The 12,628-nt window shown below is 38.8% G+C and overlaps 1 protein-coding gene across 1 annotated transcript in view; it reads right to left on the minus strand.

The window, feature by feature from the left end:
* tjp3 (tight junction protein 3) overlaps positions 1-6,218 on the minus strand; it is a 72,194-nt gene extending 65,976 nt beyond the window's left edge. Inside the window, exon 1 of the mRNA XM_039766712.1 lies at positions 5,922-6,218. The gene's annotated coding sequence lies outside the window, so the exon portion shown is untranslated. The remainder of the gene's footprint in view (positions 1-5,921) is intronic.
* Between the last annotated feature and the right edge of the window lie 6,410 nt (positions 6,219-12,628).

The raw sequence follows: 12,628 nt of genomic DNA on the forward strand, positions 1-12,628 counted from the left end.
TGATGCCAGCTTTTCACTTTCATCCCAAAATTGTAAATGTTAGGGAATAACAATGCAAACGACTGTTAATGAGTGAACTGTGAATGACTGGTGGCCTCATCCATGGTTGGTTCCCATATTTTGTTCTTTGCAGAGGTGACCTTAGGGGTGTGCGGGTCCTAGGGCTCACCAACCCCACACAGGGCCAGTCACATCAAATGCTGTTACCAGTATGTGTGGACTGTACAAACTTGCTTGTGAATTTAATAAAAATAATGTTACCATACACCACATTTTCTCATAACCATATTCAGCTAAATTTTTGCACAGACTTTATCAAAGTAGAACAATATTATCTATTAAAAATGTGTGCCATAATCTCTTCCACTCATGGCCTCAACAGCGATACGGCTAAACCAGTAATAAAATGTTGCTGCGCGTTCCACTACCAAACACTTCCTGCACTGTTTCAACTAGGCCTACTGAAGCAAACTGAACCAAAGACGACTAAGAAATGATGGTAGACTCTCCGGACACGAATGAATCATAAGTGACAAGCCATCAGTTGTTCCCAAGTCAAAACAGAAGCCAACCCAGCGGCTAATAGGCTATACCTATTTTAGGAAAGGATTATACTGGCGACCCTTTTCGGGCAATGAAGATGGACTATGGAATGTTTTCAAAGACGTACATGTACGGAATTTGACCTTGAAGAGGGATTTTAAAAGGGTTCCATTTTAGAAGCATCTCAAATATATATATATATATATATATATATATATATTTCAGTGCTGGGTGGTATACCGGATGATACCGTTTATTTTTCTCACGATATGGATTTTTCTTATATCGCAACACCGGTTTAAATTGCCTAAACAACGTTCGGAATGTGGTGCAGCGGGAAACTGTTTAAGGGGGGGCCTTTTTTGCTGCTACACCGCTAAACATGTATGCAATGGAGTACATGCGTTAGTGGAGGTATTGCACGGGGGCCCTTTTTCACTGCTACACCGCTAAACACATATGCAACGCAGTACAGTACATGCGGTACTGGAGGTATTGCACCGTGAAAATGGACAGAGAATATTCTGAAACTGAAGCTGTAGCAGACGATAAAGTTGAACATGATGACACAAAAGAACTTTTGCCGAAAAAAAAGGAGTCACGTCAGTTGCCTGGAGATACTTTGGTTTTAAAAGGTCGGATGTGGACCATCATGTTCAAATCTGTGAATAATTTTTTTTTTTTCCAATACTGTGTAATGTACCTGGGTACTGTGTAATAGTTTGATAACATGTTGACTTTATTCTCGCAATTTGTCATTAAAGTAGAACATCGTAAACTAAACTTCATCTTAAAATGAATATTTAATTTACTTGATTTTCTCAAACCCCGTCATAAGTTAGGTAGCACATTAAATGCTTTGTGTTAAGTGTTTCCCAAACCATGTGAATCACTACATGCTTCTTAAACTGACTTCCTCTTGCACTAAGAGGAGGCGCAGGCAGCACACAGAATACATTAATTTCATGATATTACTGCTGCCTGAACATTTAGAATGCTAAGATAAATACTTGATATAATTTTCATGATGAAATACATTAAAGCATGTATTAATCATGTGGGGGCACGGTCTCGTGGAGGTTGCATTGCTGCCTCGCAGCAAGGGGGTCTCGGGTGTACCCTGCCTTGAATTTGCATGTTTTTCTGGTGGGTTTACTTGGCGTGCTTCAGTTTCCTTTCAAAGTCATGTAGGATGTGGGGTTTTATTATGCTATATTGACCCTGCTAATGTATCTATTTCTTGTATTCACCCTGCGATGTGCTGGCGTTCAGGATTTGCTCCTGCCTCGCACACAATGCTTGCTGGGATGGGTGCAACCCTGAATGGATGGCATAAACATGTATAATGAAGATTTTTTTTAAAGTTCTGAACACTCGGTGGTCTATGTTTATAACCAGATTTAATTTCACAAAGACGTTTATCATGTGCCGATTGGTTATGTGGAGAAAGAAAAAGGAAGTATAGGAACCGGGGGTTTGGTACGTCAGACAGAGACAGCACACATGCAATAAAGAAAGCCCGTCCAGAAGAACATCCATTGAATTCTGTGTTCATGTCTCCGACCACCAGATCACGAACCCAACATTTACACAATATTTAAGTTAAACCTGTGCGATACCCTTCCATACATCCAGTTTTTTGGAGCCTCGTCACACCTGCCGTAAAGTTCTCTACACTGAACGTACACCTTGGGACCCCTTACCTAGAGGAAGCAGCACTACTGCCACACTACCATGCATGTTTAATACCTGCTTTAATGCATATCATCATGAAAATGATATCAAGTATACATCTTAGTATTCTAAATTTTCAGAGAGCAGGAATATCATGAAGTGAATGTATTCTGTGCGTTGATCGCTGCCTGTGTCTCCTCTTAGTGTAGAGGAAGTCAGTTTAAGAAGTGCATAGTGATTAACAGCTGGGACAGGGAACACTTAACACAAAGCATTTAATGTGCTACATTAACTTATGACGGGGTTTGAGAAAATGTAGTGAATTAAACATTGATTTTAGGATGAAGTTTAGTTTATGACATTCTACTTTAATTATAAAATAAACTATGAGAATAAAGTGGAAATGTCATCTTTAATCTCGACATAAGCATCAAGATTGTTCATAAGCATCAAGAAGTCGAAATGTCGAGAATAAAGTCAACATGTCGACTTTATTCTCGACATATAGCTTTTTTTTTTTTTTTATCATCGTGGCCCTAATATGATTCCGTAGGGCTATACCACAAATACCATTATAAATGCAAGTTGTAGTTTTATTATTTATGTATATAGCTTAGCTTAAATCAAGGTCCACATTAATGCAATTTGCCTAAATGATGGTTCAGTTGGTAAAGATGTCATCGTCAAGCTGCACTTGTTTTATTTTATTTTTATTTGGTGAATACTGTGTAATACACCTGGGCTTGAAGTCTTGAAGTAATAGTATTATTACTGGAAGTTGCACTTTTGTTTTTTATTAGTTTAAATATTATGCAGTTTAATGATGGTAAAGTTGTTTAAAAAGTCACTTTAATGTGTCAGTGGACAGAGAATGTTAACATTAACAGAAAGTGTAGTTGATTTACAAAAAATATTTACTATTTATTCCTTTTCTAAGACATGTTCAGCACAATAAAACTTTTGACAAGCACCTCTGGATATTTTACTAAGTCTAAATGCCTCTTTGGATGGTTGACAATATGTTGTGAAAATTACATTTTAAGTTGTTTGCAAAATGAGTTCAATAAAAAGGTTCTATATTTTAACTGCAACTGTCATGCAATGTGATTCTTTCTCTTCATTAGTGCCACCCCCTTGAAAACTATCACGTTATGGGGCCATGCAAACCCGTATTAATACTTGTGTGCACATTAAATTTTTTTTGTACAATGTACAATTCTCATGACAGTGGAATAGGTTATTCTTAGCCAGTAATTGCAGTGGAAAATGTACTTAATCACTCATGCATGGGAAAAAATACCGTGAAACTGGTATCATTTTGAAAAATACCGTGATATAGAATTTTGGTCATACCCCCCAGCAAAAGTTTGGACACACCTCCTCATTCAATGTGTTTTCTTTATTTTCATGTCCATTTACATTGGTAGATTCTCACTGAAGACATCAGAACTATGAATGAACAATAAAACCATTTCAGGTGACTACCTGTTGAAGCTCATCGAGAGAATGCCAAGAGTGTGCAAAGCAGTAATCCGAGCAAAGGGTGGCTATTTTGAAGAAACTAGAATATAAAACATGTTTTCAGTTATTTCACCTTTTTTTTGTTAAGTACATAACTCCACATGCGCTCATTCATAGTTTTGATGCCTTCAGCGAGAATCTACCAATGTAAATGGTCATGAAAATAAAGAAAACGCATTGAATGAGGAGGTATGTCCAAACTTTTGGCCTGTACTGTATAAACATAAAAAAATAAACATATAAAAATATATACACATACATACATACACATATACTGGAGAATATAACTTGACAAATCCGCTTGGGGCCTGGGGCGGTTGCCTCACTTGCCACCCCCAAACGCCGCTCTTGGCTCATTGCTACCCAGAAATGTACTCGCTTCCCACAAACCTAAACTGGATAAATGGGTTACAAAATGAAAGGATGGATGGTCTTTTCGAAAGTACCTTCATATAGTGTTCCGTCCTCCAATTGGTTGTAGCCAGTCAAATATATTTGGGAGCAAGTATTTCAAATTGCTATCTTGTGGTGTCATAGTGGTTGTTGGTTTGTATTGCATTCAGCCAGACTACCTGAAACTGCTTTTGACACCTTGGCTTATTATAATTCTGTCACACCGGATCTGATGGAGTATGCAGCACAACCCCAGGTCCTGGCTTGGTCTTGTTACACCTGGTCTACTTGTACTCTCCAAGGGCAGGAGTACCAGAATGTTTCACCAGGCTAATACAGAGGACTCAAAATGCAGCAGCACATCTGGTGTTCAATCAGTAAACACAGGCACAAGTCAATCTTCTTTTCAGATCACTACATTGGCCGACTGTAGAAGCGCATATTAAGTTCAAACCCTTGATGCTGGACTACAGAGCAGACAATGGGTTGGCAACTATATAAATGGAGACACTGAGACCCTATGGTACTTCTCGACCACTGCAGATGAATAGTGTCTGGAGATACCAGTTCTGTGTGGCAGAAAATCTCAATCCAGACTGTTTTCATGTGTAGCTCCTGGCTGGTGGAACAAGCTCCCCACCCCCATTTGAGATTTTGACTCCCTCAAAGTGTTTAAGAAGCGTTTGAAGGTTCTTGACTGGTGAATTTGTATGACTAATATTAATTCTTTGGTTTTGTATTTTTGTATTTTGTTCTGAGCCCTACACTTGTGATGATTGATTTTGTAAGCTTGTCCTGTAACAGTTGTCCCCAAGCAGTACCCCAGACTGACGTTTACTCTTTTGTAAGTCGATTTGGATAAATGTACCAGATAAGGAAATAAATGTAATTTTTTACTAGTTATTTGCATATTTAGATTAACCCAGTAGAGTATTCTGCAAAATAACAGCACAGATTTGGATTGGCCTTTCGAGATCACATGACTATTCTGAATCATAGTCTCAGCTTCAGACAGATCCCTAGAAGTTAAAATAGAACAAAGGCTTAACTAATGAATACGATTTATTCTTTTGAGTCTGCTAAACAAAAGGCATCGACTGACAAAAAAGTGACCTCAATAACAGACTTCTTTTAACTATGAGTTAACTTAACAAGGCCAGTTGTATAGTGTAAACATCTGACGGGTGAGTTAGCTGGAACAAAAACCTGCTTCCCGCAGGACAAGCTTTTCTACCTCTGCCAAAAATGATTACTTTTCGTTATGCTTCCATAGGGAGTAACAGTGGTCGCTGGTCCCCTTGGACACGCCAGCATGCCCCATTGGGTCGCCAGGAATTCAAAACCTGAAGGCTGTCATGCTGCCCGTTGGTTTCAATGCACTCAAACCGACGTACGAGGTGTCCGTCTGTCTACAAACTGCAAGGCACGCTCAACATACAAACTGGTTATCAAGCAGCAAAATTGCACCCAGATACGGCATATGTTAGCACAAAGTGTCCAGTGAAACTTTAGGCTCACATAAAAAAAATAAATTCAGTTCAGCGAATATGGTGAAACAAACTGCGTTATCCCAAAGCTGTTAGACGATCCTTTCTGGTGGGTTAACCGGCATCCATTCGCCCCAATCTTAGACTTACCGGATTTTCACGCCCTACTTAAACAGTATCTGGTTCGACGATACTGCACATGACCGGTCGAACTCCGATAACTGAGTAGAAAAGTAAAACACGCCGATGGGCAAAGCGTCATATTGAGGAGACAGAAAATCCAAACACGAGCTCGACACTTACCTATACAGCTGCTCAGAGGCGCTCTTCTTCTACGGTCAGCTTTCCTTCACACTGGTGGAGACATACTAAAACACGCGACAGGCACGTAAAGAAACTCGGGAAAAAAAAAAACCAAAAACCAAAAAACCGGTATCTCCGATAAGGCGGCGCGTGCGTGAATGTGAGAGTGCGTTCGCTCTTCTAGGTACAGATGCGCGTTTCCGAGCACCTGAGCGCGCCACCGCGCCTCCCAACGTTTAAAAACGAAAGGAGTTTGAAATGCGTGTAGGCTAATTCAGAATCTGCAAGTAACATTTTTACTATCCATAGTTTGTTTCGACAGACAGCGCACCAGTACTTTGATTACTTCGAAATAAAAAGCAGGAGGACGTGATTAGTGCAGTTAAGTATTTCTTTTAGTTCAGAATGAAAGGCATATTATATTTATGGTTAGGTAAAGAAACTAAGAACGTTAAAGCGACTATTATATGTTATAGATACTGCAAATTTTAAAGATCACCTAGAAGGGAAGAAAAGTTTATTATACAAATTTAAAGCACAAGTAAAGTACAATTTAGTTTTTAAAAGTAAATCAATGGATTTAAAAATCGTCACGTGGAATCGTTGTTTTGCATTAAACCACGCCCGATTTTCGGACTAAAACTTAAGGAGCGGCGCCCAACCCATCGACAGTCTACAAGTAACGCGCAAAGACTTGTTAGCCGACTTTCTATGTCTACACGCTACAGGGTGTAATTTTTGCTTTCAACACGACGAGTGTCTTAATTAAAAAGCAAATCTATTTCAAATTTAGAGATTTTTTAAACATGAGAATATATTTTTCACATAGTAAACATCTATACTTGTTAAAATTTATTTATAGATAAGTCTTGATATGTTTGTACCTTATTAGTATACTTAAGATTACGATCATTTGTGCATTTTACGTCTGCTGTTGTGACCCTGTAATTTATTTCTGATTAATTGTGTCTATCTATCTGGTGGTCGACACCGAATTGATCACATTGAGTGTATTATGTGCGCGGGTGATTGTGACAGAAGATGATTGTCCCGTCGTTTAGGTTTCGTTCCGACTTTCTGACCTGATGCTATATGCAGGGGCAGGCTTCGAAACCTTGTGCTGAAATAAGTTCCGAACGAGTTCAGGAAAAGGAGAGATAAAAAGGAACGAAAGCAATTGAGTGTGGTGCCTTTCGGTTACTCTTTCGTTCACCATCCCTTTAAATAAGTGCTTTATTTCGAAAGAGAAAAGTTCAGTGATGAACTCTTTTGACACTTGGCACGCGCATATTATATAGCTATCTTTAATTTTTTTATGAAAAAATCTATAAATATTCATATATATAGCGCTGTTATACGACATGTACTGAACACAAGATTATAGGTAAATATAAATTTCAGTTACCTATAAAATAGTGGATGATTTCTGTTGTATATGTAGAACGGGATGTACATAATATTGAATCCAAGTGAGGGTCGTAGAGTGTAGAATAAGAGATTCTAAATTAAATGCAGTGTCTAAAATAATTAAATGTTTTAAAGTAAGACAACCGCGCCACCTAAAGGATAACCATATACTTCTTGACATTAAAACTATTGATTCCTTTTTCGGTTAAACATCTGTAAGTAACAACTTCATTCAATATTCTAGGAAAGCACTTGACACTAGGAAAGTGCCGATCGATACTTGCTGCAGATGTTGCAATTTCTGAATAGTCGCCTTGTGAATGAACACTCAGACAGCTCAGTATCAAATGTGAGAATGTAAGCAAAATGTGAGGAGGTGAATTCTTCCATAAGGCCCTCGATGACTAATACGCCGAGGCCTCTCATGTGTTACTCCTAACAAGAGAATGCTAAGTGTCGGGACCGTCTCGCGGTGATCTGTTCATGAAAAGCAGCTGTCGGCGCAAGACAGAAAAAGTCTTGCTTTAAATATAAGCAAGGTTGGCCTATATCAAATGCAAAGTCGACTGACTCAACCATTATTTTCTGTTTAGTTGAAAAGCAGAAATTCTGCAGGATGGTACATCTAAGGTCAGTAGGTAACCGCAAAGAAGCGGCAGTTCGATCTGTATCTATATTTAGTGGTAACCTTCCCAAACACTAAAAATATTCAAAAATAGCATTACAGATGTGATTGAAATGTAGTGGTATTACAGGTAAAAAGAAATTCGTGTTTTTAATTTGCCGACAGTTTATTTATATGTCAATATTTACTAATACATATATGCAGTACTAGGGCGTTTGTACCCTGTTAGCCATTATGAATGTGGTGAGAAATCAAGCAGAACAAGGGGCCTGAGTTGCCTCGAAAGCTTGCCTATTGTAATCGTTTTAGTTAGCTAATTATACTTACATTAAACTTACATGCCCTTTGCGAGCAGGTTTAATGCAAATGAAGGACGGAGACGAAGCTCCCTTCTCAGACGAAGTGCTCGACAGGCCACATGAATAGCACTATTAATCAATAGTGGGGACGGTGTCCTGGACAGGAAAAAAAAAAAAAAACGTGATCACGTTATGAAATGGACAGAGCAAGGTTGGCGAAGCTTAAAGGATATACGTACCGACTCTTATCTCAGTTATCCATCCCACCTCTACACTTCGTTCACGGCGCTACAAACTCCAAATGTTAAACCTCGGTCTTAGATCCTGGTGCTTGAATTTTTAATGGGAAGCTACAGAGACTGGATTGCGAAGCCACTGCTTCGCTCCTATCAGTGTTAACACATACGTTATCGTCACTAATGTATATCCACATCAAGCACTGCTTTGCATATGCATTCACATCCGCGGACTATAAAGGGGGCCTACAAATAACTGATGAAAAACGAAAAAAAATGCTTTTACTTGAGTGAACAGCGTAAACACATTGTAAACATTTAATAATGAAAATGACATATAGGCCTACACAAATTTAACTTTATTTCTACTACCCATTTCACTTCAAAAGAATACTATTTCTTGTAAAATTGTCCTTTGCAAGGACAATAAACAAAAGTCAAGTTATTATAGGAAAACCAGAAAAAAGCAGGAATTGATCTAATGCAGGAACGTTTTCCTTATGGACAATTATATATAGCATGTTCAATAGTATGCAGCTTCAGTGACCTAGTATTATTAGATCATTAGGACAATTTGGACAAGAACAGGCCATTCAGCCCGACAAAGCTTGACAGTCCATCCATCCATCCATCCATTTTCTAACCCGCTGAATCCGAATAGGGTCACGGGGGTCTGCTGGAGCCTATCCCAGCCAACACAGGGCACAAGGCAGGAACCAATCCTGGGCAGGGTGCCAACCCACCACAGAGCTTGACAGTCCTATCCACTTAATTCTAAAATAAGAACAGGTCAAGTTTTGAAAGTTCCTAAAGTCCTTCTGTCCACTGCACTACTTGGCAGCTTATTCTACGTGTCTGTGGTTTTCTGTGCAAAGAAAAACATCATGATATTTGTGTGAAACATGTTTCCAACTATGCCCCCATGTTCCTGATGAGGTCATTTTAAAATAACAGTCTTGATCCACTGGACTAATTCCATTCATAATTTTAAACACTTCAGTCATATTTCCTCTTAATCTTCTTTTGTTTAAACTGAAAATGCTCAGCTCTTTTAATCTTTCCTCACAACTCATCCCCTGTAGCCCCGGAATCAGCTTTGTCACTATTTTCTGTACCTTTTCTATGCTATGTCCTTTTTGTAGCCTAGAGACGAATACTGCACACAGGACTCCAGATGAGGCCTCACCAGTGTGATTTAAAGCTTGAGAAGAACCTCCTTGGACTTGTACTGCACGCATCAGGGCGCTATATAACCTGACATTTTGTTCGCCTTCATAATGGCTTATAAACACTGTCTGGAAGTTGATAGTGTTGAGTCCACTATGAGTCCTAAATCCTTCTCATAAGGTGTACTCTCAATTTTCAGACCTCCCACTGTGTATTTAAACCTAACATTTTTACTTCCTACCTGTAATACTTTACATTTACTGACATTAACTTTCATCTGCCACAAATCTGCCCAAGCCTGTATGCTATCTAATCCCTCTAACGATTCAACATATTTGAAATTATCTGCTAATCCACCTATCTTGGTATCATCTGCAAACTTAACCAGCTTGTTACTTATACTCCTGACCAAATCATTTACATATACAGTACTGTATTAACAATAGCATCAGCCCCATTACTGACCCCTGCTGGATACCACTCTTAATATCAGACAATTCTGATAAGGTTCCTCACACCCTCACCCTCTGCTTCCTGCATACTGCATAAGGCAATTCTGTATCCATCCAAAAACATCATCCTGAATTCCCACATCTTTTAGTTTGATGCACAGCCTCTCATGCTGCACCTTATCAAATGATTTCTGGAAGTCCAGGTAAATAATATAAGCTCCACTTTGATCATACCAGTTTGTTGCCTCCTCATAGAATTCCATCACGTTAGTAAAACTTGACCTCTCTCTTCTGAACCTATGCTGGTTGTTTGCTAAAACTCTTGTTCTTGCAATGTGCTGCTCAATCTTTTCCTTAATAATTCCTTCCGTTTATTTACCTGTAATAAACATTAAGCTTACTGGCCTATAGTTGGTCACTCTTTTTATATAATGGAATAATATTTGCCATTTTCCAGTACTTTGGAATTTCTCCAGTGCTCAGTGACTTCCTTAAAATATGCATCAAGGGTTTATATCTGTACTCGCAAACTCCTTAAGAACTCGAGGGTAAATATTGTCAGGTCTTGGATATTTGTTAGATTTCGGCCTATTTAATCTAAATTGACAGTTCTACCTCTACAATTTCCAAATCACTCAGTACTTCCTTAGCCATTGGACCCAGAGCTTTCCTTATTATTTGGCTGACACCTTTATCAAAGGTGACTTACAACATCTGAGATACAATTGATTACATTTCTTTTGTTTTTCCAGTTAGGGCACAAGAAGGTGAAGTGACTTGCTCAGGGTCACAGTGTCAGTAGTAGGATTTGATCCCACAACCTCAGAGTTTGAAATTCTTGGTCCATATCTTCAACCACTATAACACACTGCTTGCCAATAGCATTAACCCTAGATAAAGCAAAAAAAAAAAATATATATATATACAATTGTGTTCACAAAAGCACTAGATATATAATATAACTCATACACCCAATTAAACAATGCCATTATTTTCTTACAGAATCTCCTGGCCGCATCCAGGCAACACAGCTAGTAATAATATAATAAAGAAAACATCAGAGTAAATGAGAGATATAAATTATGCTAAAGTAGATGCATCTCCCCAGTTGTGGTAAAGGGTGTTGAGTAAATCTCTTATTATACCTTTGTGTCTGAAACCTGCAGTTGTCTGGTCATATTGTTCTCCTGAGAGTATGAATAAAGAAGGCTCTGAGTCCAAAGCTTATTCCTTACATTTAAGGGCTCTGGTGGCTCAGTTATAGTGTGCATGTTCCTGGTATGCATTTGATCCACCTTCTCCCTCTGAGAAAATGCAAAAAAATCCAAAGATATTAGGAGGGATCATATTCATCATATGGTGAAGGAATTTTAATGATTTTGGAATCTACCAAGATAGAATTAACCTCCTCCACAGGACATTAAAAGTGTAAAGAGTACGATAATGATGTAAATAGTAATGTACATCATATACCAAAAAAGTAGATAACCTCCAGATTATCAAGTTTAGGTGTTTCAGCTGCACTCATTGTTAACAGATATATAAAATGAAGCACATAGCCATGCAATGTTAATTGAGAAACATTGACAGTGGAATGGGTCCCATTTAAAAGCTCAGAGATTTAAAATGTGGCATGTTCATAGGATGCCATCTTTACCACAAGTCAGAACAGGAAATTTCTGATCTGCTGTATCTGCCCCATTAAACTGTAAGTGGTATTATTGTGAAGTGGAAGTGTCAAAGAGCAACAACAGCTCAGCAATTAAGTGGTAGATCATGCAAACTCACAAATGCGGGGCCACCAAGTGGCCAAAGTGCATAGCATGTAAAAATCTCCTATCTGCTTTTGCATCACTCACAAAAAAATTTCAAACTGCCTCTGGAAGCAACTTTAGCACAAGAACTGTTGTGTTGGGAGTTTCATGAAATGAGTTTCCATCTACGAATAGCTGCACATAAGCCTAAGATCACCAGGCACAATGCTAAGCATTGGCTAGAGTGGTGTTAAAGCATGCCACCATTGGACTCTGGAGCAGTGCAAATGTGTTCTCTGGAGTGATGAATCAGTCTGATGGACTAGTCTTGATTTAGCAAATGCTAGGAGAGCACTACCTCCTGAACTGCATAGTTTTTACTGTAATGTTTGGTGAAGGAAAGATAATGGTCTGGGACTGTTTATTAAGATCTGGGCTAGGCCCTCTTGGTTCAAGTAAAGGTTACTGTTAATGCAAGAGCATACAGACATTTTAAACAATTGCACGTCGAGCTTTGTAGCCACAGATTGTGGAAGGCCCTCTCCTTTTCCAGCATGACTGTGTCCTTGTGCACAAAGCCAGGACTTCAAAGACATAGTTTAATGAGTTTGCTGTGGAGGTATCTGAATGGCTTACACAGAGCCCTAACCTTAACCCTAAGGAAAACCTTTCAGATGAGTTGGAATGCCGACTGTGAGCCAGATCTTTTCATCCAGCATTAGTACCTGACCTCACAAATGCTTTTTTGGCTGAATGGGGCCAAATTT

The sequence above is a fragment of the Polypterus senegalus genome, chromosome 10 (genome assembly GCF_016835505.1).
Source record: "Polypterus senegalus isolate Bchr_013 chromosome 10, ASM1683550v1, whole genome shotgun sequence".
NCBI classification, from domain to species: Eukaryota; Metazoa; Chordata; class Cladistia; order Polypteriformes; family Polypteridae; genus Polypterus; species Polypterus senegalus.